The 27,455-nt window shown below is 41.9% G+C and overlaps 1 pseudogene; it reads left to right on the forward strand.

Annotated features, from left to right (window-relative positions):
* Positions 1-5,220: 5,220 nt before the first annotated feature.
* Positions 5,221-5,338, forward strand: LOC124596858 (annotated as a pseudogene).
* The last annotated feature ends 22,117 nt before the right edge of the window (positions 5,339-27,455 follow it).

Raw genomic sequence — 27,455 nt, forward strand, 5'->3', positions numbered from 1 at the left:
GTGGGTTGCTAATTAAGGATGGAAGTGAGGCTACCTAATGCAATAATTAACAAAATTACATGAGAAAAACAATTAAAAATGAAAATAGTTATGTGGAGAAACGAAGAGTTGATAATACAAATAATAACAAATATTACACGAGAAAAAATAATTAGAGATAAAAAAATAGTTATTTAGAGAAACGAACAATTTGATGATACATTAGTTACGATATGGTTGACAGTGTAAACAATATAAACATACAGGTTAGTGGCAGCAAGATTAGACATGATTTAGCTTCTAAAGCACAGGCTTTCGAGTTCATTAACACTGCAATACGCTACTGAATGGAAACCAGCAGAAGATTCTGATTTCACAGACGCGCAAAGACGTTTATTACCTATTTCTGGTTATTGTTTTGTTTTAAAGCTACTTATTAGGGTTCCATGCCTCAGTCGCTAAAAACTGAACCCTTGTGGGATCACTTTGCTGTCCGTCTGTCTTTCTGCCCAACTGTTCAAAACCCTTTTTCTCAGAAATGTTTAGACGCATAGTAAGGTCACATAGTAAGGTCTATGATCCCTTGGGGATGTAAAAAAGTGAAGTTTATAAGTCAATACAACCGAAAGATACAGACGTTAATGACACTTTTTGTTACTCTCGAACTCAGTACAGGGTACTTCCCTCTGACCTAGAATCATGAAATTTACCAAGAAGCAAGGTTTCACACTACAGCCAAAGTAAAAACCCGAAAATTGTTAAATGACATATCACACGAAAAAATATTTCTTTATCACTTGTTATCCGATTTCAAACGTGAAATTAAAACGTTCACAAAAGTCTTGGGATACATAGGACAGATATCTTGCCAGTATCAATGCCGGCAGCCGGTAGAAATGGTAAAGATCCTCGATTACTGAAATGGATGAACTGTCTATACACATAAGTAGTTCGTATGTAAAATACAATGCGCGAGTCCTACTCGCGCATAGACAATTGTTTAGTATTTTAAGGCTTATTCTTCCACTTCTGGCTCCCCCAGAATCTAAGAACGTGTAGCGCAGAATTTTTTTTTAAGTGTCGTTGGTGATTTTACTTATATGGGCACCAATATTTATAGCCTTTGAAGCTGTGCCTCATAATGTTTTCGCGAAGTTTTCATTCATACATAAAATTTCGGGAGTGCAACGCATAATCTTCATGTTTTCTTTTTCTAATATTTCGGTGGAACATTTTCCGGTCATCTTCAGAGTAAGCCGAATGAAGCTACGATACGCTACAGTACTTGATCCGTCGTTTTAAACCACAGAAAACACAAACGCCAGAGGCGTTGATCGACGGCAAAGAGTATGCTGTCATCCATGTTGGGATATCGGTGTCTCATTATTTGCTGCATTGTAGTGACGTCTTTGCGAGTTCATTTAAGAAAGAGCCGTATTCCATGATTTGCCTAGGTTGAAACTGCTTTCTTTGTTAATCATGACGGCTTTCTGAAAGTAATGCTTCCGAATTTTTGTTGTGAATCTCTTAAAGCCTTTTAAACAAAACAAACGTAATTAACAGTCTACATCTTTATTCTTCATGTTTACATATTTATTTCTCAACATAGTCACCCTAGCGACAAACATTCTCCCAATGAGAGACCAGTCTGTTGATACCGTCACTATAGAATGTTTGGCTTTGTAGACGGAGCAACTACCTCACCTGCGCCTACACCGGTTCTTCACTATCAAAGTGAAGCCCTTGAAGGTGTTCCTGAAAACAGGTGACAGTCGGATACGACCAAATCGGGAATGAATAGAGGATGACTGATGACAGAGAACTCAAGGCGTCGGGTTGTTGTAGACGTCGCAGCGCTCGTGTGCTGTCCGGCATTGTCATGCTGAAGGAAAGGGTGCTCCATGTGTGGACGAGCTATTCAAATTCAAAACTCAATTACAGCACACTGTTTCTCACGTACCGACATACTTACGTTACACATCGCCATACTACATGCTACAAACTTCGAGCCGTCTAGCGGCAGAGGGCTGCAAATATAAAGAATAAAGGATAAATGTGTAGAATGTTAATAACGCGCGGTTTATTTTAAAAGATTTAAGAGTTATCACATAAAAAATGGAGACATTACTTTTCAGCACAACCTCGTAAATTATTCGTCAAACGAATTTCAGCTGCGGTTTTCATCTCCGAGTCCCAAACTGATGAAGTCGAGGCTACGATGAAGTTGACGTTTTCATATCGCCTGGTGCGACTGGTATCGATGCAGTGCTCTGGCATAGCCAATGTATTGAGCTGTAACAGTCGGGTGTATATGCAGTGTTCTATGCACATTTCCTAGATTTTACGAGTCATCTGCCCCACAAGACCACATTTAGCAGGCGATCTTGTAAACTCCAGCCTTGTGGCGCATCAAGTCATGTTTGACAGAATGCAGAAATGGTGATGTCTTCGGTGGAATACAAAAAATCACATCAACATTGTGTTTGGTCAGGATCCGACCTATTTAAACGACATGTTTCCCACAGATACCAAGAAAGCCATGGATCTTTCTATGTCTTCTTCTTCGTTCTTTATGTCTACGGCATTGTCATGCTGAAGGACGAGGTGCTCCATGTGTGGACGAACTGCGTTTTCTCTGGTTTAAAATGACGGAACAAGTGCTGTAGCGTACCGTAGTTTCAGTTGGTTCACTCTGCAGATGGCCGGAAGAGATACAGCCAGAATATCACAAAAAGGTGAAATAAAGCGAATGGGACTGTACTCCAAAAATTTGGTGGATGAGCCTCTTAGGATATCCCCTGCATTAGGAGGCGAAACTTTCAGCGCAGAACATGTCTTAGAGAAGGCCAATTTCGCTTGAAAATATGCGGAATTTGTTGTAGGACATCGTGGAATATTCCAGCTTCAGCCCCTACTGTTCTACATCTACATCTATACTCCGCAAGCCACCCAACGGTGTGTGGCGGAGGGCACTTTACATGCCACCGTCATTACCTCCCTTTCCTGTTCCAGTCGCGTATGGTTCGCGGGAAGAACGACTGCCGGAAAGCCTCGAATCTCTCTAATTTTACATTCGTGATGTCCTCGGGAGGTATAAGTAGGGGGAAGCAAAATATTCGATACCTCATAAAGAAACGCTCTCTCTCGAAACCTGGACAACAAGCTACACCACCATGCAGAGCGCCTTTCTTGTAGAGTCTGCCACTTGAGTTTGCTAAACATCTCCGTAACGCTATCACGCTTACCAAATAACCCTGTGACGAAAAGTGCCGCTCTTCTTTGGACCTTCTCTATCTCCTCTGTCAACCCGACCTGGTACGGATCCCACACTGATGAGCGATACTCAAGTATAGGTCGAACGAGTGTTTTGTAAGCCACCTCCTTTGTTGATGGACTACGTTTTCTAAGGACTCTCCCAATGAATCTCAACCTGGCACCCGCCTTACCATCAATTAATTTTGTATGATCATTCCACTTCAAATCGTTCCGTACGCATATTTTACAGAAGTAACTGCTACCAGTGTTTGTTCCGCTATCATATAATCATACAATAAAGGATCCTTCTTTCTATGTATTATGTGTTTCATGAGTTTCCGATGGATATCGGCGCTATACATAGCCTTCAAATTGGCGACTATAACGGAGGCGTCGCAGATATTTATAGACGACTGCAGAATGTCTACGGTGAACAAAAGCACGGTGAGTCGTTGGGTGGGGCATCTGTCATCATCGTAACAACGTCGCACAAACCTGTCCGATCTCCCGCGTGCAGGCCGGCCGCACATCTGTGACATCTTCGATGTTGGAACGTGCGGACATTATCATTCTACGTGATCGATGGATCACAACCAAACACCTCATTGCACAACTAGACGTCTCTATTAGCAATGCTGAGACGCATTCGTCCACCAGTTGGAATGCTCAAAGGTGTGTGCCCGCTCGGTTCCTCGCCTCCTATTAGAAGAGCGTACAGAACTACAAATGACCCTCTGTAAGAAATTGCTTGAGTATTATGAGGTTGATTGTGACAATTTTTATCGAAAACCGTCACAGGCGATGAAACGTGGGTTCACCACTTCGAACGGGAAACAAAAAACGGCAGTCCATGGAGTGGCGACACACCACCTCGCCTCCGAAGAAAAAGTTCAAAGCCGCAGCCTCAGCCAGTAAGGTCATTGCGACGGTCTTCTGGCACTCTGAAGGCGTTATTCTGCTTGATGCCCTCTCTCGTGGTGCATCGACCGAGTCTAAATTGTATTTTGCTTCCATTAGGAAATTGAAATTTGTCGCCACAAAAATGCAAACGAAATTCTCCTTCGTCGTGACAACGTAAGGCCTCACGCAAGTCTGCGCAGAATATTGTGGGGGAGGCTAACCAAAAACTGCGTTTTATTGGCAGGACACTTAGAAAATGTAACAGATCTACTAAGGAGACTGCCTATACTACACTTGTCCGTCCTCTTTTAGGTTACTGCTGCGCGGTGTGGGATCCTTACCAGATAGGACTGACTGAGTACATCGAAAGAGTTCAAAGAAAGGCAGCACGTTTTAATTATCGCGAATATAGGCAGAGAGTGTCACAGAAATGATACAGGATTTGGGCTGGAAATCATTAAAAGAAAGGCGTTTTTCGTTGCGACGGAATCTTCTCACGAAATTCCAATCACCAACTTTCTCCTCCGAATGCGAAAACATTTTGTTTCCACTGACCTACATAGGGAGGAACGAGAGCTTGTACGGAAAGATACAGGTGTTCATTCTTTCGGCGCGCTATACGAGTTTGGAATAATAGAGAATTGTGAAGGTGGTTCGATGAACCCTCTGTCAGGCACTTAAATGTGATTTGCAGAGTATCCATGTAGATGTAGATGTAGATGCACCCAAGAGGAGCTCACGAAACTTCACTAGACTGTTCTTCCTTTTCCATACTGCACCCTGGGTCTCACACCTTCCCCCTGTTTGGCCCAATGAAGGATACAGTCTGCGGGAAGCAGTATGTGGATGACAGAAAGGTTACTCATGCAGCAAGACATTACTTCCGACGTCGACCAACAGAGTGGTACCAAATAGGCATACAGACACTTCCAGTAAGATAGACGTAAGGCCATCGCATTAAACGGAGATTACGTTGCAAAATAGGGTATTTTAGCCGAGTGAGAAATAATATGGTGTATCGGAATTCTGAATAAAACCAACCATATTTTCAGCAAAAAAAAAAATGTGTTTCATTACTTATTGAATGGCAACGGCCTTGCCGCAGTGAATATACCGGTTCCCGTGAGATCACCGAAGTTAAGCGCTGTCGGGCGTGGTCGGCACTTGGATGGGTGACCATCCACGCCGCCATGCGCTGTTGCCATTTTTCGGGGTGCACTCAGCCTCGTGATGCCAATTGAGGAGCTACTCGACCGAATAGTACTGGCTTCGGCCAAGAATACCATCTTACGACCGGGAGAGCGGTGTGCTGACCCCACGCCCCTCCTATCCGTATCCTCCACCGAGGATGACGCGGCGGTCGGATGGTCCCGGTAGGCCAGTCGTGGCCTGAAGACGGAGTTCTTTATTACTTATTGAATGCCCCTCGTAATTAAACTCACTAGGGATATAAATACACTACCGCCCTCGATAAGTCGGCACTCCTTTTAGAAGCTTACGTGGTCTGTGAAATGGAAGGTGATTACAGAGGCGGTGCTCACGTGAGAGTGCTGATGAAGATGGAGTGCGCGGAGACCCAGCCAATGGCGTGGATGGCGTGCCGCAGCAGGGCGGCGCTGGTGCCCGCGTAGAGCCCGGTTAGGCCCTCGTGGGCGACGATGGAGTAGGCGCAGTGCGCCGCCCCCCGGTAGCCGCCCATGCCCGTCTGCAGCCGGATCTTGACCACATCCAGCGGCTGCAGCGCGCACGCCACCGCCACTCTGCGGACACCCACCTCCCTAAGCTGCCACACTTACAGGAGCTGGCGGGATGCACAGATCTGCAGCAAGTGTTGGCGTATACACTGCTGACCGTTAAGGCGATTGCAACAAACATGTTGACATGAAGTGAACTACGAGGATTGAATCTTTAATAGCAGCAATTATTTATTTGCAGTTTCTACAAAATGGAAGCATGTTTGAAAGGTCCCCTGTCCTTCAAAGTAGTCATCAGAATTGTGTAAAGTCGCTGACAGCATTGTGGAAGCTATAGCATATCCTTGGCAGCGATAGCTGTGTCGGTAGTTCGAGTGGAGTGATCTACGAGTGCTCTTTGAAAAGTTCTCGGCCTTGCCCAGAGATCGTAGCACTACTCAAGTCACTTCTTTCCTCTTACGTTTGTACACATGTTAGTAGACGCCACGTAAAATTGCAAATCATTCCGAGCAGCAGGTGACTGTAGGCAGTCGTTTGAAGTAGTTGTGGTGCATGTGGTGTTGAATATGAAAGAAATTCGTGTATCGTGCAGTGATTAAATTCTGCGTAAAAAAAGGTTTTGCACCGACCCAAATTCATTTGTGGCTTGTAAATGTGTATGATGTCTCTTATTCTCATTTTCAACCATCAAGAAATGGGCAGCCTAGTTTAAACGTGGTCGTGAAACATCCTAGGTGACCCATGGGAAGGACGCCAGGAATCATCGATAAAGTTCACGATATGATTTTGGAAGACCGGCGTATAAAGGTAGGTGATATCGCTAATGCCCTAGGAATGTCAAAGGAACGTGTTGGTCACTTCTTGCGCCGGGAATTTAAAACGAGATAGGAGCGGCGTCTGCTCAAAGCGGATAACAAACGCATTCGCACGTCACTTCCCCAATAGTGCTTGATGCGTTTTAACAAAAACAGACGTGACTTCTTGCGTCGCTACGTGACAGTGGATGAAACATGGATTCACCATTACACACTCGAATCCAAACAGCAGTCTATGCAAAGTGGATAGAAGACGGTTCTTCAGCTCCGAAGAAGGCAAGAACGGTACCACCTGCAGGAAAGACCATGGCATCGGTGTTTTGGGATACGAAAGGAATTTTGTCGATTAGCTATATTGAAAAGGGTAAAGCCATAACTGGAGAATACTTCTCTTAACTTCTAACTAAACTAGACACAAGCATTCGTGAAAACAGACCCGGCTTAAAAAAGAAAAAATCATCTTCCATCACACAATGCATCTGCCCATAAAAATGTCTTGGCAATGGGGGAAATTTAGGGATTTGCTCTATGACGTTGATGGAACATCTACCCTGTTCCCCAGAATTGCCTCCCTCAGACTTCCATCTATTATCGAAACTGAAGAAATTCCTCGCTGATCAGCGCTTGCTTTTCGTCCAATCGAGAAGCCATTGCGGTTGTAGATGGCTTCCGGAAGAACACTACAAAGAGGGTATAATGGCATTGGAACACTACTGGAAGAAATTTATTGACATTAGAGGAGATTATATTGCAATATAAGATGTATTGGTCGTTTTCACTATCAGCCAGAGAACTTTTCAGACTGCCCTTGTATTCCACGAAGCATCTTTGGAATAGTTCTGAAGGGAATACCATTAAGTGCTTCCTTCATCTCAGGAATCAAGTTGAAGTCACGAAGGCTTAAGTCCAGGGAGTGTGGTATCGATCGAACAAATCAGTCACAAGATGCGCCATATGCACCCGAGCGTTGTCCTGAAAAATGATGTGCAGCTCCTAGAGAAGGTGTCGCCACTTCTTTCTCTAAGGTGTTCATTTTTTTAACACCGAGTGCATTAAAATCCTTGGGACTTCAACGTGATTCCCTGATAAAGGAAACACTTCATGGTGTTCGTTTCAGAATTGTTACGAAGATTCGTCGGGCAGTAGGTTGCTTCACCCGAACTATCAAAACAATTGGCGCTGCTAAGGGTATCCTACGATATCCACCTCGCTGGCAATAGGTTATACACAATGCTGCTGACTATTTTGAAGGATAGTCAAACTTTGTAACGTATCTATTCTGTATAAGTTTTAAACAAATATCCGTCATTATTAAAGATTCAATCGTCGTACATCCGTGGATATTTATTTACTGTTGCTTACAATTACGACTCCTGCCTCCTGGAGTCCAATGCGGGTCAAATTTTCATTTTCATATAGTTACAAAAAGTTGTATACAACTGTTATTAACACTCACTTCAAGAATAGTAATTTAAGTATTTTCAACAATTAGTGAAATACAGCATTTATAGCCGGCCGCTGTGGCCGAGCGGTTCTAGGCACTTCAGTCGGGAACCGCGCTGCTGCTACGGTCGCAGGTTCGAATTCTGCCTCGGGCATGGATGTGTGTGACGTCCTTAGGTTAGTTAGGTTTAAGTGGTTCTAAGTCTAGGGGACTGATGACTTCACATGTTAAGTCCATAGTGCTTGGAGCAATTTGAAGCATTTGAACAACGTTTATGAAACATATGAAAGGAAAAACACCTATGAGCCTTAAACCATGATATTACATTTGCTAATCGTCTTCACTATGGTAGATGGCTTACTGGCAGATTCTAATCTTAACCAATGGAAAACATCGCGGTTAAGGAAGATATATTCTCCAGGAAGCCCCTCATGCGAAATTCTACATCCATGACTCATGTTACATTACTTATTTCTTTGGGAGTGAATCCCCAATTGCTGCGGACAGCATGCTAAATCTCTAGACCAGAGTTCCGAGAAAACCCACACCATTCCTAAACAATCCTGAACCCGCCACGCTTCAGCCCTGAGATGGAGCCACCAGTATGCTAACGCCATCATCCACAGTCCCAGTAGTGTCTACCAGTGGAAACTAACGGATTCACCACAGCAACCATCCGCAGCTTGCTATTGCTGGAAAAGTGAGAAACCCACCTAAGTTACCCTTAAGTTCGCATTCATTCTGCAGGTGCTGGCATAGTTGCCACGTGTTCCTCACATATCCCCTGGTTCCAGTCATCCTCCGTGTAGAAAATAATTTCTAAGTCAGTGAGTCCTCGGTGATATTCATTCACTCAGAATATTCACTTCAGCATTAGCGCTTACAATTGGGGTTTCTCTTATACTCTAAATATACCGTAAAAAAAAAAAAAATACGAAGCACCACAAAGGAAGTATTCGAATCGGACGGAAATCAGTAGATGTGATGCAAATGCACAAACAAACAAATGATTACAATTTCGGAAAAATGGGACGATTTATTCAAAAGAAAGAGCTTCACACACTGAGTAAGTCAATAACGCGTTGGTACACCTCTAGCCCTTATGCAAAAAATGGCACACCACAGGATCACCCCTGGTTGGCGGACCATATGGCAGGCGACTGTCAGATTGCTACCCAGCGCTATCGAAGGCTTCTCCAGGCACTTCTTCGCTGGTCATCGGGGCTCAATTCGAAGCGGGGCTCGTCATTGAAGACAATACTACTCCAGTCAATGAGATTCTAGGCCCAAAACGTGTCTGGAGTCGCTCTGGACAGCGGTGGGATACCAACCTGACTGTCGCCCACCATATGTTCCGACAACCAAAAGTGATGCTCTGGGGTGCCATTTCATTTCACAGCAGGACCCCTTTGCCTGTCATCCGCGGCACAGTTACAGCACAGCGATACATCGACGACATTCTACGTCCCGTTTTTTTTTACTTTCATGACAAGCCATCCTGGGTTTACATTTCAGTAAGATAACGCTAGCGCGCGCGCGCGCGCGCACACACACACACACACACACACACACACACACACACACACACACACACACAGAGAGAGAGAGAGAGAGAGAGAGAGAGAGAGAGAGAGAGAGAGAGAGAGAGTTTCAACTGAGAGAGCTTCAAGTGAGAGGGTTTCAACTGCTTATCTTCATGCTTGCCAAACCCTACCTCTGCCAGCAAGGTCGCCGAATCTGCCCCCAACCGAGAACGTCTCCAACCAGCTCAGGATTTTGACGACCTAACGCGCCAATTTGACAGAATTTGGCACGATATCCCTCAGATGGACATACAACAACTCTATCAATGTATGCCAAGCTCAATAATTGCTTGCATAAGAGCCAGAGAGGGACAAACGCGTTATTGACTTGCTCAATTTGTCAAGTTATTTCTCTTGAATAAATCATTCAATTTTTCTGAAATTGTAACCATATGCTTATCTGTACATTAACATCATTTCTGCTGATTCCCGTCCCATTTGAATAATTTCTTCGTGGTGCGTCGGTTTTTTCCCCTTAGAGTGTGTTTTCTAAGTATCCTTGCAGATATCTTATTTGCCACCTCGTTCACCGCATACGATCTGTTTTTGTCTCTAAGAATGTCACTTAGTGTGCTAATGCTCGTTATGAGTCTTTGTAGGCTGGAGGCATTATATGGCCTGGTGCACCAATGTCGCAATATGCAAACACATTTGTCGGATGTTTCTTTATGCTGTATAAATATTCAGGGTATAGTCCAGGACTGTCAGGCAATGAACCACGCATCTAGAGGAGTTTCATGGCTCACAAACATCCTCTCCTTGATGTTTGGAAATACGCCATATGTCCTTCACGCTGTGGTGATATTGTTCCAATCCCTTGCCACTCAAGCGATTTCCATAATTTTAACTCTTGTTAGGTTATTTCTTTCACCTTGGGAAGATTCCCTTTGCGAAGCCAGTAGAGAGACCCTCTGTATCTGACAGTAATATTTGGCACACGTCTAGTATGACTAACGGCGCCTCCAACAGTGTTGTCCCATATGCTCCAGCGAGCCTCATCAGCATACTTCTTTTTGTACGCCTAAGGACTGATTTGTATCGCAGTCTGTGTACCCAGACACTAACAGATCCTACGGTGGCAATGAGGAGTGCATCATGACAGAGATTAAACTGTTAAAAAGGGATCTTAAAATCAACAGTGCCCAGTCTTGCCACTTTGTGCATAACTTTGGCAGCTTTATGACATACAATAATGTGAGAGATATGTGCGTCAGAGATAAGCTTCGCGTCCAGTTGTATGCCCAAACACTGACATATCTCACCGTGTCGCGCCACCCCCCAATTCTCAGAGAATGATTCCAGAAGTGGGACAGCCTGCTTTTCAAAAGCAGATAGGTAGTCTTAGTTGGTGCGATTTCTAATTAATTTTCTGAGCAAGCACGCCACACGCTTTTCTTTCCAGTTTGGCTCTTTAGTCCTCTGCCACCATAACAGATATGTCATCGGCATAGGCCATTACTACTGACACTTGAGCGTTTTCATTCAGAGTTGTTAGCAATGGCCGAAGGATAAGGTCCCAGAAAACTGGTCCACATATAGATCCCTGTGAAGAGCCCTTAGTAATTCGCCTCACTACGTTACTGGCTGTTGCGCCCACTCCAAAGTGCAACCTTCACAGTAATCTCGGAAGCTCTGATACAAGCACTTTAGGATCTGTAATTGTCTCAGGCACGCAAATATTGCGGGCCACCACAGGTATTCTTGGATTTACAAACGATCAGTATTTCAGCGCAGACACACAAATTAACTGGAGTATCGTCATCTACATCCTCTATAAGGGAAGGCTGTCTCACTCAGAATTCGCATTCAGATGTTGTTTGCCCTTACCACGATCGTGTTATGCCCCATGTAAACAGAAGCAGCATCTACCAGCACACACTGGAAACCGACAGTGGCAGACTCGTGTCCTATCCAAACTGCAGTTCATTGTCCCACAGTGTATTTGCTCCCATTGGTCAGGTTCTGATGGCTGCTGTACGAAAATGTTACTGAAGGACTTACGACAGCCACATTCAGTATAATGTAAGATATCAACGGCTCCATGCATCTAGCGTCCGAGAGGACAGACAAATGTACCTGGCCCTGCAGGATCGCACAACCATGTCGTATACATGGAGTCAGGAAAGGGGCTTATTTGGAGCAAGACAAATATACACATGGACAGAGCGACTAAGTCTGTAGCTCCACGGATTGTGAAAATGCCAACTATCACTGCGGCTTTCCTTGTCACGGCATCTGAGACAGGCACATATACAATGACTTGCCTGACTATAGTAGACATAAAAGTTACACCACGTCGTCGTCTCAGACGCGTCCCAGTTCTACATACAGTACTGCGATCGATATAGCTGTGTGTGTGTGTGTGTGTGTGTGTGTGTGTGTGTGTGTGTGTGTGTGTACGATCCAAAGAGGGCAAACGATGCCAAATTGCATTCGTCATGTGTACTAAATTCCACACCTTGTACACCTCCTAAATCTTTACAAGTGTAATCATACTCTCTAAAGAGAGACGCACCGCAAAGGAGCTATGCAAATTGGTCACAAGTTTATATCCATAGAGGTATCGATAGAAAATGCAAAACTATAAATTTTGGTGGCCTATGGATGAATGTGTGATGCTGCAGCGGGGTTCACCGTACAGCTGGTAAGGTTAGTAAACGGGGGATATATCGATACCAGGGCATAAAGTCTTTGTGAATTTCATTCCGTGTACTCAGTAACTATGCCTCGCAGATAGGCGTGTGAACAATACACGCAGATTTCAGCATTTGAGAGAGGATGAAGCTAGTTGAAGTAATTGGTGAATCACTCAACATTTGAACAGAGCAATGCCACTATTCGACGATGTTGGCAGGAATGGGTGAACTATGGCAGAACACAGCATTAAGAAGCAAGCAGGGAGATGACAGAACGAGAAGGCCGAGTAGTCGTCAGAGAGACACCCAGTGCCCTGGATTCGTCATTATCATCGATCCGATCCGACACGCAACTGGTGCTTCATTGACTACAAGGACTACCAATAGGCGGCTCACAGAAAGTGGGCTGAGCTCATTGCGCCGACTATCATTGACCTCTGTTCATGAACAAGCTCATTTGCTATGGTGTCGAGCACATTCGGCCTGAAGCCTCATTGTCTGGAGTAAAACTTTCTTAAGTGATGAGTCCTGCATCGAACTGAACCCTGACGACCAAGGAAGAGGTGTCTCGAGACGCCCTTGACAACAGTGGGATACCTACCTGATTGTCGGCCGCCATATGGCTCGACAACCAGGAATTATGGTCTGAGGTGCCATTTCATTTCATAGCAGAACCCCTTTGTCAGCCGCGGTACCCTTACAGCACGATATCCTAGGCCCTGCTTTGTTGTCCTTCATGACAAGCCATCCTAGGCTTACAATTCAGCAAGATAACGCCCACCCACACACGGCAAGAGTTTCTACTGCTTGTCTTCGTGTTTGCCAAAACTTACACTGGCCAGCAATTGAGAGCGTTTGGAGCACTATGTGCAGCATTCTCCAACCAGCTCGGGATTTTGACGAACTAACGCGCCAGTTGGACAGAATTTGGCACTATATTCCTCAGGAGGACTAGCGGCAACTCTCTCAATCAATGCCAAGCCCAATAATTGATTGCATAAGGGCCAGAGATGGACCAATGCGCTATTGACTTACTTCACTTGGGGGGCTCTTTCTCTTGAATACATCATCCAATTTTTTGAAACTATAATCATATGTTTGTCTGTACATGTACATCATATCTCCTTATTTCCGTCGCATTCGTATAATTCCTTCGGGGTGGGTAGTTTTTATTTTCATTTACTTAATTATTTTGTCTTAGAGTGTATATTCATCCTGCTATACTCTTTAAACACAGTAGGTAAAATCCTGTTGTATGCTACCCTTACAAGTGATGCAACTTCTATGACCAGCAGTGAATTTATAAATTTATCAACCAATTTCTGCGAAAAATTTACTGCAAAACAAAAGTTATATTAATGAACACTTCTTTCCAAGAGGTTTAGATTACAGTTGAAACAAATATATCGTATAAACATAAAATAGGGGCGTACTGCCATGTCTCGGAATGGAAATATACACATCACCAAATGGTACATTGGTGTACACAGTTTACAAGAAGGCTACCAGCCCCGATGGATACTTTTACCCAAGCAGTTCTTGAGAAGGGCTGAAATAAGGTTGCAGCCTATCCCTGATGCTATTCCATCTGTACATTGAACAAAAACTGTGAGATTTGCCGATGACATTGTAATTCTGTCAGAGACTGTAAAGGACTTGAAAGAACATTTCAACGGAATGGTCAGTGTGTTGAAAAGAGGTTATAAAAATGGCTCTGAGCACTATGGGACTTCACATCTGTGGTCATCAGTCCCCTAGAACTTAGAACTACTTAAACCTAACTAACCTAAAGACATCACACACATCCATGCCCGAGGCAGGATTCGAACCTGCGACCGTAGCAGTCGCGCGGTTCCGGACTGAGCGCCTAGAACCGCTAGACCACCGCGGCCGGCAAGAGGTTATAAGATGACGTCAACAAAAAGCAAAAGCAGGGTAATTCAATGCAGTCAGATGAAATCAAGCAACGTCGAGGGAATTCGATTAGGAATTGAGACTCTGAACATAGTAGATGAGTTTTGTTATTTGGGTAACAATTGGCTGATGATGACCAAAATAGAGAAGATGCAGATTGGATATAGCAAAACAAAAAAAAAAAACAAAAAAAAAAATTCTGGAAAAGAGAGATTTGTTAGCACCACCGAATATAAATTTAAATATCACTAAATGTTTTCTGAAGGTGTTTGTCTGGAGTGTAGCCTTGTGCTGAAGTGAAACACGGATGGTAAACAGTTCAAACAACAGAGAATAGAAGATTTCAAAATTTGGTTCTACAGAAGAATGCTGAAAATTGGGTGGAAAGGTCATGTAACTAGTGAGGAGGTAGTGAACTGAAATGGGGAGAAAATAGATGTATGGCACAGGTTGAATGAAAGAGGGAATCGGCTGATAGAACACACACTGAAGCAACAAGGGGACCGTCAGCTTCGTTATAGAGGGAAGTGTGATACAAATTGTAGAGGGAGACCAACAGATGAATACAATAAGTAAGTTCAGGTGGCTGTGGGCTGCAACGGCTACACAGAGATGAAGAGGCTTGCATGGGGTAAAGTAGCATGGAGAGCTGTATCAAATCAATCTTCGGACTGGAGACCACAACAAAAACCTGTCCTGCCACAGTATAATTCGGTGTGCACAGGGTTCACGGAAGTTGAAATGCATACTAAGTAAAGCTGGAACTGCATAAGCTGTGTAGCACCAACAGAACTAACGGATACAACGAGGAACCACCAGCAAATAATGTCCACAAAGATTAGAGCGCTAGACAAGGAGGTGATGCATCCACTCTGCACCCTTCTACCATACGCGCAGGAAACCACCAAACTTGCGAGCATTAAACCGATCTACTGAAGCAATCGCAGATTTAGAGGCCTGCTGGTCAACCAAAGATGTCATCGATATGCAGCAGACGCCAGGAGCTCGTGAGGTCAGCCATGATTGTGGAGGAGTTTAAACTGCAGAGATAGGGTGTCCTGTTGGAACACGTCTAAAACAATATAGCGTCACATACAACTTGGACAACATGACACATCTGCAGTGGCAGATCAAAATGAATGTGGTGAACACGTACAGTTAGAAGAGGCTTCCGTTCTAGCTACAAAGACACAGTCCAAAAGGGTGACGAAGATACGAGAAGCGACAGAGATAGTCAAACAGCCCATCAATATAAACTGCGAAGATGACTGCAGTCTTCGTCCGTCTTGGCTACTAGCATACGTACAGACATTATTAGAGACGCCACCCTAACAGAAGTCCATAAATACTTTCATCATACAATGTACTTACCCATCCCAAGCACCACCGCATCGCAAAAACAGCACGTTCCCGATACGTTCCCCAATGAGCGCCAATAAACGTCTATCTCAAATTACAAACAATAAAAAGCGTCAGCTCTTTTCTTTCCCGTTTTACTTGTGCTATCTTTATGGAATGTTAAGGGCAAGAATGAACAGTATATTAGATTTAAAAGTCACCTTCCCCCAGCAGTATTACGTACCCTGATCAAGACCATTTGCATTAGTGACAGAAACACTGGTACATACGAGGCAAATCAAAAAGTCTTTGCCCAATATTTTTTATTACCCAAAGTAAGGAACATACAGATAATGACAAATATACATCGTATTCTACGTATCTTACACTATTTTTCCACGTAGTCTCCACACCAGTTCACGCATTTGTCCTGTCGCAGCACTGTCCCTACAGCAGAATTCGTCTTGCTGACTACGGAACCACCGTCGGACTGCTGTCTTGGCTTCATTGTTACTTGTGAATCGCTGTCATGTCAGAAACTTCTTCAACCGTCCGAAAACGTGGAAATCATGGGGGGGGGGGGGAGGGGGGGAGGGAGGGAGGGACAAGGTGTGAACTGTATGGTGGGTGGGACAGAATCGCAAAGCGAAATGCGCTCAGTTTATCAGCAGTTCTGATTGCCATGTATGGTCTCGCTTTGTCGTGGTGCAGAATCATGTTGTACACATCGAGAATCCCTCAGCACCTTCGCCTGATGGCAGCCCTCAGATGTGAAAGTGTGGAACAATAACTGTCGACATTGATGGTTACACCCTGTGGCATGAAATCCAGCAGGTGCAGTCCACGGCTTTCCCAGAAGGCCATTAACATCATTTTTCCCAACAGATGATCTGAACGGAATTTTTTTTTTTTCACAAGCGAACATGGATATTTCCACACCATGCTCTGCTGCTTGGATTCCAGAGTGTAATGCAGTATCCACGTTTCATCGCGTTACAATGTGGTTAAGGAAACTTTCACCCTCCCTGGAGCACCGTTCCAGATGATTCAGTGAAGGCATCATTCGCTTGCCTTACATTATGTCATCCAACTGCTTATGCACTCAGCAACATCACTGCTGATGATTGCAATCACTTTTTTGTCAACTCTGCCAAACTTATCCTCTCAACTCAGGGCAACCAGAATTCCAATTCTACACATACAACTATTTCTCGCCCCACAACTGGCAGAAATTTTCAACAAAACATTACAAACATATTGTCAGCTTCTAAATAGAGAGAAGTACAAGTAACTGATATAATTAAAGCAACCTCTAAATTAGGATACTCCAGATCTGAAAATGTTTATGGCCTGTCAAACGTAGTAATTAAAAAAATTCTAGATCTCATATCATATCCTCTTTGCATACTGATAAACTCGATGCTCCTTAGTGGACACTTTCCAAAGGTCTCAAAAAGACAGTTGTCATACCATTGCACAAAAAGGGTGACAAGTCTTGTATCAATAATTATAGACCAATTTCACTTGTGCCTATTCTCTCAAAAATATGCAAAGATGCATACACCTATCAGACAATAATATATTAAATGATCCTCAGTATGGATTTAGGTCAAACTTATCAACAGTCAAAGCAGTCTTTTGTACTAAGCTCATTCGAGTCAGAATTATCTGCTGAATCCATTCGAATTGGCTTGAGTAAGGCTTTTGACTCAGTTAACCACAAATTATTATTAGATAAACTGTGTTGCTATGGAATGAAACACTTGGAACTCTAACTGATTGAATCATACCTCAGCAATAGAAAACAAATTGTAAAGCATAATGGCCAAAAGTCACAGACTAAGTATAAAATGAGGTGTTCCTCAGGTCTCAGTGCTTGGCCCTCTACTATTTATATTATTTGTAATTGACTTTCCGAGTAACTTACCCTATAAATCTATCCTCTATGCTGATGACACAACATTAGCTAATTCTGAAAAGGATATAAATGAACTGAAGGAGGCAAGTGAAGAATGTCTCAAAATATCTAATATATGGTTTAAAGCTAATGAGTTACCTATGAACCACGAAAAGACTATGAAGATAATCTTCAGTCTATCAAACAGTAACAATGAGTTATCATCTGTTAAACTATTAGGAATACACATTGACTCGAAATTAACTTGGGACACACATAAAGATTATGTATGTCGAAATTTATCACGAGTTATCAACCTACTAGCCAAACTACACACATGTGTTACACAAGATTTATTACTTCATTCATACTATGCCTTCTTTCACTGCCATCTACAATATGGCATTCTTTTATGGGGTAACTCCCCAGGAGCCAAAAAAATTTTCGCTTGGCAGAAAAAAGCAATTAGACGTCTTTATGGAATCACTGACAACAAGATCTCATGTAGACCTTATTTTAAAGACGTAAAAATTCTCACAGTCCCATCTCTTTACATACATTGTTGCCTATTAAACATAAAAGAAAACTTAAACCACTACACTATAAGGAAATCTGTTCATCAACACAATACTCAACAAACAAATATGCCTGATATACCCACAACCAGGCTTAAGAAAACCCAATCTAGCTATGAATACATAGGCATAAAATTATTCAACACTTTACCTGTACAGGCCCAATTGGTTTCACTGAATATTTTCAAAACTAAAACCAAGGTGTGGATGAAGGAAAATACTTTCTATAGTATAGATGAATTTCAAAATAGTTGTAAAGATGATCTAATTTATTGATAAATTAAGGCTTACTGTTATGTATAGATATGGGTCTAGAGGCAGCTATAAGCTAATAGGGTACAACACTGCTATATTTTTTACCATGTAATATTTTGTCAAATGAAACATAAGGTACAAATAGCTATAATTCTTCTGACGACATAGATTGAATGTTAATGCTGAAAGATGGATAAAATGAATAAATAAATAAACATGAAAACTTCAGGTACCCTAAACCCCGAGAACGTTGTCGTAAGCACTCCCATATAATATGCCAGGCTCCCGGGAAATGGCCATGATGTGCACACGCCGGTAAGCTTTCACCTTTGCATCCACGCAGGAAATTATGTCAGTCAACGACAAATGCGGCCTCCCGACCGCCCACTGTCATGCAAGACTTCACGGCCTTTGTCGAGCTCACACCACCACCACCATCACTTCACAGTTCTCAAAGCGAGACAGTGTTTCCCCATATGTGGGCTGCATTTCCCTGTAGATCTCTGTGGGGGTTCGTCCCTTGTTCCAAAGAAAACGAATCACATTTCGTTGCTCTAACGCCGTGAATGTGTGAAGCATAACTACCATCTTTAACAACTAACAGCAGTGCCGTGCGGCGGAGCTATCGGTAATAAGGCCGGCACAAACCAAGAAATGTCCAACGCTGGGAATGGATATGTTGACTTTGCATTTATAGCCATAATTTGGCTTAAAAATGGGGTAAAAATTTTCTGATTTGCCCTCGTAATTTTAAAATATGATGTGCTCTACATCTCGAAAGAATTTTATGAAAATACATCATTCACAAAACTGCTTCAGTAACTTGGTAGACAAAAGATGTACAAGTTGTTACCAATACAGCAAATTACTTGCCTCTTCTCTTACTACCAGTTAGCGAAAATGACATCTTGATACCTAGTGGCAGTTACAAGACAGTCGAGATGGCCTTATACATTGTATTGCACTATTTGCACCCATAAACTTGTGTTCTTAATATGAATACTCTGTATATGTGACATATCTTCCAATATTATGATTAATTTATGTTATGTCGGTTTGACTCTCTTTCATTTTAAGCTATGGTTTCATTATTTTTATTTCTTGAGAATTTCATTACACATTTTTATTATTTTTCTTTCTTGAGAATTGCACTATACATTGCACGTTTTGCTTTTAATGTTTGCTCTGTACCAGGCCTATCTCAGTTAATGCCATTCCTACAGTAATACGGTTTTAGCGCTATTAGTAGCGGGTGGCGTCTTGGAGAAAACGTGAGATTACGTGCATGTTGTTTCTTCGACTGCCCCTCCCCCCCCCCCCCCCCTCCCCCTGCTCTTGGTGGTAATTCCTGGCGGTGGCCACTTATGATGTACGAGGGTTGGAACTTAAATAGTGGCAACTATTTATTCACAACCGATACAAAAGAGTTACATGTTTGCACCTATTACTATCTTTCAAAGTAGTCACCAGCGTTGTGTAGAACCTGTTGCCAGCAATGTGGAAGGCGTAGCATACCGTTAGCAGAGCCCATTCTGTTGATGGTGCGAATGGAGAGGTCTAAAGTTATAGTGATTCTCGTGAACGACTGTGATGGTGTTATCCTAACACATTACGTTCCTCCACGGCAGACCGTCAATGCACAGTATTATTGCTTGTTTTTGGTGGATCACCTGCGACCAGCTTCGCGGAAGACGCGGCGACACTTTCTGCGCAACCCACCCATCAGTTTGCACGACAATGCGCGGGCGCATGCAGCGCAAGCTGTGGCTGCTCTGTTCGGTCAGTGGGACTGGGAAGCTCTGTACCATCCACCATACTCCCCAGACTTAAGTCCTTGTGACTTTGATTTGATTCCGAAGATGAAGTAACCACTTCGTGGCATTCGCTTCAGAACTGCTCCAGAGATTCGACAGGCAGTAGACCGCTCCATTCGCACCATCAACAGAACAAGCTCTGCTAACGGTATACTACGCCTTCCACATCGCTGGCAACGGGTTCTACACAACGCTGGTGACTACTCTGAACAACAGTAACAGGTGCAAACATGTAACTCTTTTGTACCGGTTGTCAATAAATAGTTGCCACTATTTAAGTTCCACCCCTCGTATATATGTACTCACGCTGCTCACGTGACAGTCTGTTGACCGGTCTTGCTGGGCGTCCACTACACATGGCGGGTCGTGCACTTGTATCATAAGCTGCTTTTGAGGTTCACAAATTGGCATTCTACAGAATTTATGCCTTCGTTTTATTTTCTTAAGCCTATATCAGAAGTCTGGTCATTTTCAGTTGATCCGTAGGTTATATTGGGCTGGCAGTATGTGTTTCTTTGGTGATACATACATGGTTTTTTTCGGTTAGGCCCTGTTTACTTGGTGTCGCGTTGGTGTCTCAAATGATCTTTTCATGCCTCACCTGCATGGGATCTCGCATGCTACTTGATAAATTTGCTGGATTTTTTATATGCCTAGTACGATTTTCTCTTACACAAGCAATGTTACCTGCTGTTCACATTTGTAATTTTATATAGTATCCCGCTTCATTTCCCTTGTTTTTTATAGCGCCTGAAGATGGGATTTACATCCTTAACTAGGGTCCTGCGTACAATTTTATCAAATAAAGGATTTTTCAAATACTTCTGGATCGGATTTATTCATCATGAAAAATTTTAGCAACAGTTGCGGATATCCCCCCAAAGAGCACAGCAAACAAATAGTGTTTTACACTGTTCTGAACTATGTTCTGGCCAACTTCACACACCGTTGTAAGGCTGTACATGAGATGAACATGTTCAGTTTCTTGTGGCTGTAGCCTAGTTTATGCACAATAGCGCTTGGATAAAGGACCAAACCACAGTCTCAAATTTACAGTAGTGGCCAATCAGATTCATCTAAATATGTAGGACGAAGTGAATTCGTCGAGTGCAAATATCGTGGCATCGGCTATATGAGGTGTAGTGCGCACAGAATACCGTGGCAGGTAAATGCGTAGACGGCAGGGCATGCAAGGAGAGAGCGGTAGTGGTGGGGGTTACGGGCAGATGTCGTAGGGGTAATGTCAAGCGCTGGAGGGGACGTGGCGCTCTAAACTAAAGCCCGCTCTCATTTTCTATAAATATTAAGTGGAGACCCTCCATATCCTCACATGCAGGATGGCCATTCAAAAATATCTACTGTCGTGTCGCTTCTGCTTTGGTTAGTATTTAAAGAGAATTTCGCCAAAAATGTAGTGATTTGTGCTGTTTGAGGCTTTGCCGGCGCTGCATTTGCTTGATAGGTTTCCGGGAATTACGCCGGATAATACTGTAAAAACCGCACAATATTTCAGCGAGACAACTGCCTGTCATCTTCAGGTGCTACTGTCGCGTCGCTGAGAAGCTCGACAATTTATATGTTGGCTTTCTAGAACAGCGCAGACCGCGACCCGTTTCTCCAGCAGAGGGCTCTTGTATTCGACGCCGTCTACGATTGGTCTTCGATGACGTTATGCCCCCGCTGGCGCCTTGGCTGTTCTAGAAAGCCAACATATAAATTGGCGAGCCTCTCAGCGACGCGACAGTAGCACCTGAAGATGGCGGGCAGTTGTTTCGCTGAAATATTGTGCGGTTTTTACAATATTATCCAGTGTAATTCCCGGGAACCTATCAAGCACATGTAGTGATTTATTTTCGCCTGGCTTGTTAACCATTTGTAACTTACCATTTGTAACTTTCCGAGAAGCGTCATGAGTGGCGAATGTTGAGTGAAACCTATACATTTCTCTAGTTGTCATATTAAAATCTGCTTCTTTTGCCAATACAGATAGGAGTTTACACAGTCTCACCTCACTATCATGTTGTGCAGACGCAGTTGCAAAAGAATTCTGAAGAAGTGGTTTATTAACTTTATTAATTGAGGAACTGCGGAAAACTAAGGTCAGTAGTTTATGAAAAAGCACATTTTCCGTATAAATTAGACGTGTAATGTCTTGACTTACGTTATTCCAAAACCCATAGCATTTCTCGTTTCACCAGCTAATGATAGCCCTTAAAAATTGCATTCTTTCCTCGAAAAAGTTGTTAGTGGAATAATACCACAGTCTAATATAAGACTGTGATAATACTGTAGATAATAAAGTTTTGCGTAATGACTATATGGCAAGATACTCTCTTCTTTGCATGCTATCATTTTCCAAAATCTCATTACGATGTCTCAAACCGATAATGAAGCATGGAAACGTGAAGAATGTTGTCGATATTTCACTATGGCTTTATCGCTGGCACAGCGCGATACAGGCGTCTAAAGCTAGCAAAATGAGGGATGCTCAACTACCGGACCTACCGATAGATGGCTCTACCAGCTGATTACTGTCGTCTGTATTGCCCGCCATATTCGAATTTGGCAAGAAGTTTCTCTCGGTCTGTACGGTGTATAAGGAATTGCGGACTATCGAAATGGTGATTTCTTGTTCCGCTTTCAATTGTACGAAGCGATGGAGTAAGGAGAGTGACTTACCATTTCACAGGTAATACGACTCCCGATACAATACGATAAAAATACAGACTTAGTGCGTTTGCTAATTCGATGTTTTTGAACAGGTTTCCTCTAAAGCACCCAGAGCTACTAAAGACATGGATTACTTACGTGAAGCGGAAAGATTTTAATCCTACGTCTTGCAGTTTTCTTTGCGGAAACCGTTTCCGACAAGATGATTACGTAGTGAGCCCTGGAACGTGGGAGAAACGTTTCAAACCCGAAGCAGTGCCATAGTTTTTGACTTTCCGACACATTTGATGCGCCAAATAAACAGCCACGACGACATGTTAGGATTTTTGAGTGACAACGATGATTCTTCATTTGAGGTAGCTAATTACTTTCCTTGCTGTGTGTGCGCTTTTTACTTTTGTGAATTTGTTTCGTACGCTACATAGGTCTAAGCAATGTTGTAATACAGGTCCATATTTTTGTTTTTAGCGTTCTGTCATGGAATCCGTGCTCGATTTGCCCATTGCAGACGCTACTGATTGCGTGGAGAATGTTGTCAATGTGAATTCTTCCGTGGAAAGCATGTCCCACTTATCCAATGCAGAAGCTGCGAATTGTGTCGAAAACGTTAGTATAAGGATGTTTTCACACCCCCAACGTTTTCTTATAATATTTTTTCATCAAACCTTGAGTTATTTCAATCGTATATAACGAAATTATTTCCTTATTTAGAGTGCAGTTGGTTCTTCAGTAATTGATTGTGGTATACAGTCGAAAGTATAAATGGAAGACAAGGCGACCGAAACTTGCATTTTTTTTTCTCAGACATTGTGCACGAATTAAAACGTAAACTGAAGTGTGTCCGTGAAAAAATTCGAAGAAGAAAGTGTTTTCCGTGGATGACATCATAAGTTCATTGAAGGAGAAGGGGCATCTTCCTGAGAAGTTACATAACTTCCTCAATCACCAGAAAGGAACACAATTGGAATTAGTGTGCAATTTAGTGAACAACTCTCTCTCATAAAAGGGTAATAGATACACAACAAATGTGAAAATGTTTGCGATGACTGTGTACTTTTATTCACCAGCAGCATATGAATACCTGAAAAAATTAATGCCTCTTCCCCACTGATTTCAAAATGGGTGGCAAGTGTAGACTGTGAACCTGGCTTCTTAAAAGATGTCTTCAAGTACATTGTAAGGGACCAGTTCAGCGATTCATGTCTAATTGTAGACAGTGTGGCAATTAGGAAGCAAGTAGTTTGGGACCAAGGAATAGACAGTGTGGCAATTAGGAAGCAAGTAGTTTGGGACCAAGGAACTAAGCAGTACACAGGTTTTTCAGACTTTGGTGGGGAAGTGCCTCAGTAAAAGAAGTAATAGAGCCATCTGAGGCTCTTGTTTTCATGCTTGTCTCTATTAAAGGCAAATTTAAATGCCTGAATGCATATTTCTTTATCAACGGTGTACAGGCAAATAATCAGGCCACACTGATAAAATCTGCTTTAGAGAGGCTGCATAGTTCTGGCATTAGGGTTTGGTGTGTTACACGTGATGGCTGTAAGGTAAATATAAGCACTTTACGTTCACTTGGCTGTACTTTAAATTTTTACAACGGTGATTTTAAAAGCTACTTTCCTCATCCTGTGGAAAAATACAATGTTTAGTGTATCTTGGACATGTGCCATATGATTAAGTTTGCCAGAAATGCTCTAGCAGAAGTATCTGCTATTGAGTCTCCAACTGGCATTATTAGATGGCATTTCATTGAGCAATTGAACAAGGTACAACAAGAAGAAGGTATGACATTTGCGAACAAACTATCAGGACAACATATAAGTAGTGTAAATAGAAAAATGAATGTTTCATTAGCTGCACAGACTTTGAGTTCTAGCATGGCAGATAGTATAGAGTTTTTGAGGAGGGTTTGTAATCCAAATTTTAAAGGAAGTGAAGCAACAGTAGAATTTTTGTATTATATTGATAGGATCTTTGATATTCTGAACTCTAGAAATCCATTAGGTAAAGGGTATAAGAGCCCCCTGAGACTTGACAACAAATCTTATTGGCTTGGTATTTTCAGACACTGAAAATTATATCAAAAGCTTAAAAATCATTGGTGTTCCATTGCTGCTCGATGCAAGAAATGTTAAATCTGCATTAGAATGTATTTATCTCTATGCTCTTCCCAATATGGCCAATAAAAATGCATTTGTAAATTTTGTTAACTGGGGAAAACTGTTTAATACAAGTGACTGCGTGTACTCTGTTGTAGAATACTCAGAAACTGTTTCAGATGTTTGTGATTGCTGGGGATATGCGACAGAAATATATACAGGCCAAGATTTTGCATTGTGTTAAAATTAAATTCGTAGATTACCCATTTCCTGCTCCTGCTCTTGGTCATGATTACCATTATGAAATTGGGATTGAGGATTTATATCAGACTCAACTTGTTTGTAAGATTGCATCCCTGTACTCCTGCACATGCTTAAAAACATATGGAAAAAAAGCCCGCTAAGAAAATTTTAAACAACAAATCACGTATAAGGCAGAAGTTAAATAAACTCATATTGTTTAATCATGTATAGTGCTCAAATTGGAAAAGATTATGTATTGGGACATTTCATGCAGATGGGTGTGACATTTTGACAGATTTTTTAAAACTATTTTGTCCATAGATTTGTTGTTGTATAATGATGAACTTCAAACGATGAATCACATTGAAGTAAAATTAACTCTTTTCATCCTGTGTAGATATTGTAACAAAATTATAATTATTTATTATATAAGCTAATTTTAAGATGTTAGGTGTTACAAAATATGCACTTGCATTAAAAACAGGTGATTTGTGTGAAATTAATGAAAAAAAAAGTTCTGAGACTTATTTGACAGATAGCTTTCAGTGTGAGAAAATATTTCCCTCAATAACTATGTTAACTTGAATTTTTCACTTTAAGAAAGCAGTTTAATCACAGAATGGGTGTGATCTAATGGAGTATGCAGTGGCCTTATGTTTCAAACAGTAATGTTTGTGGATACTCTGCAACATAAGAACAATAAAATTTTTACTGTCTTAATTCTTGTTTTAATACTTCTTAGAATGAACACAATGTTCCAATTGATCGTAAGCATTCTTATTACTTTAGAACCATTCTAGAATAAGGGGGCCTTATTCAGGCAAAACCTAATTTTCTTAATTTTGTCTTTATTTTGCTAGGAGGTCTTTCTATTATATTTTCCTGTGTTGAGGGAGGGGGGAGGGGAAGAGAATGCAAATAATCATATAGAATTATCTTTCTAGCACTATAAAGTACTGAATACAGTGATTACAGTTACTCTTGGAAATTTCAAAAAATGGTTAAAATGGCTCTGAGCACTATGTGACTTAACATCTATGGTCATTAGTCCCCTAGAACTTAGAACTACTTAAACCTAACTAACCTAAGGACATCACACAACACCCAGTCATCACGAGGCACAGAAAATCCCTGACCCCGCCGGGAACCGAACCCGGGCGCGGGAAGCGAGAATGCTACCACACGACCACAAGTTGCGGATTAGGAAATTTCAGTATTCCTGTTACATGCCTAATTTTCATCAACATTTACCTTAATTATACAGTTACACTTTTTGCTGATTTGAACTGTGTACTACATGTTAAAAAGATTTTGTTTGGTCATAGTAATAAAAGCATTTCATTTCTTTTTTTTTTTTTTTTTTTTTTTTTTTTTTTAGGTCATATGTCCCATATGGAACTGAAATTATCAAGTTACAATGACAAAGGAAGGAATTAACATTAAGGAATCTTACTTCACAGAAATTATGTAACAATGGTTACACTTTTTGCAAGTTAACTTTAACAAACCATTTAGTTTTCTATTAAGAGGGAAAGCAGTTGCACGAGTCACGTAAAGAACAAAGTTTCCCATAGGGAACTTAAGTATTTTACGTTTGACTTATTGCAGATCCAAAGTATTGTGATCTTCATATTTCTATTTAAAAAAGTTTGTAACTCAAATTCACAGACATTTTGGAATTTGTACATACATGTGTGTAACAAGGTACTTTTCATGTGTCATGTGGAACCTTTAATTTTCTGGTTTAAATATAATTTATTTCATGAATTACCTTTAATACCGACAATGTCTGAATGCAATATTTACCATTTAGAAGAAGAAATATTAGTGTACAGAATAACAAACCTCATGAAAAATGCGAGAGATTGTAATGTACCGAACTTGGAATGGCTCTTTATCAATAGCAGGTAAAATAAAGGCTTCTATTAAATGTTCAACGAAACCAGTCAGTACCTCTTAATTCACCATAGAGGTGATACAGTAATAAAAGAATTTACTTTTTTCAGAATTTCTGCTAAGTATTAAAAGTGTGAAGACCTATTCAATAAGTATTTGCTTTACCAATAACCTGTAGTACAAGCACATGTATAAGCAGGTACGAGGGCAGTTCAATAAGTAATGCAACACATTTTTTTCTGAAACAGGGGTTGTTTTATTCAGCATTGAAATACACCAGGTTATTCCCCAATCTTTTAGCTACGCAACACTATTTTTCAACGTAATCTCCATTCAATGCTATGGCATTACGCCACCTTGAAATCATGGCCTGTATGCCTGCACGGTACCATTCCACTGGTCGATGTTGGAGCCAACGTCGTACTGGATCAATAACTTCTTCATCATCCGC

Source organism: Schistocerca americana, chromosome 2 (genome assembly GCF_021461395.2).
Source record: "Schistocerca americana isolate TAMUIC-IGC-003095 chromosome 2, iqSchAmer2.1, whole genome shotgun sequence".
NCBI classification, from domain to species: domain Eukaryota; kingdom Metazoa; phylum Arthropoda; class Insecta; order Orthoptera; family Acrididae; genus Schistocerca; species Schistocerca americana.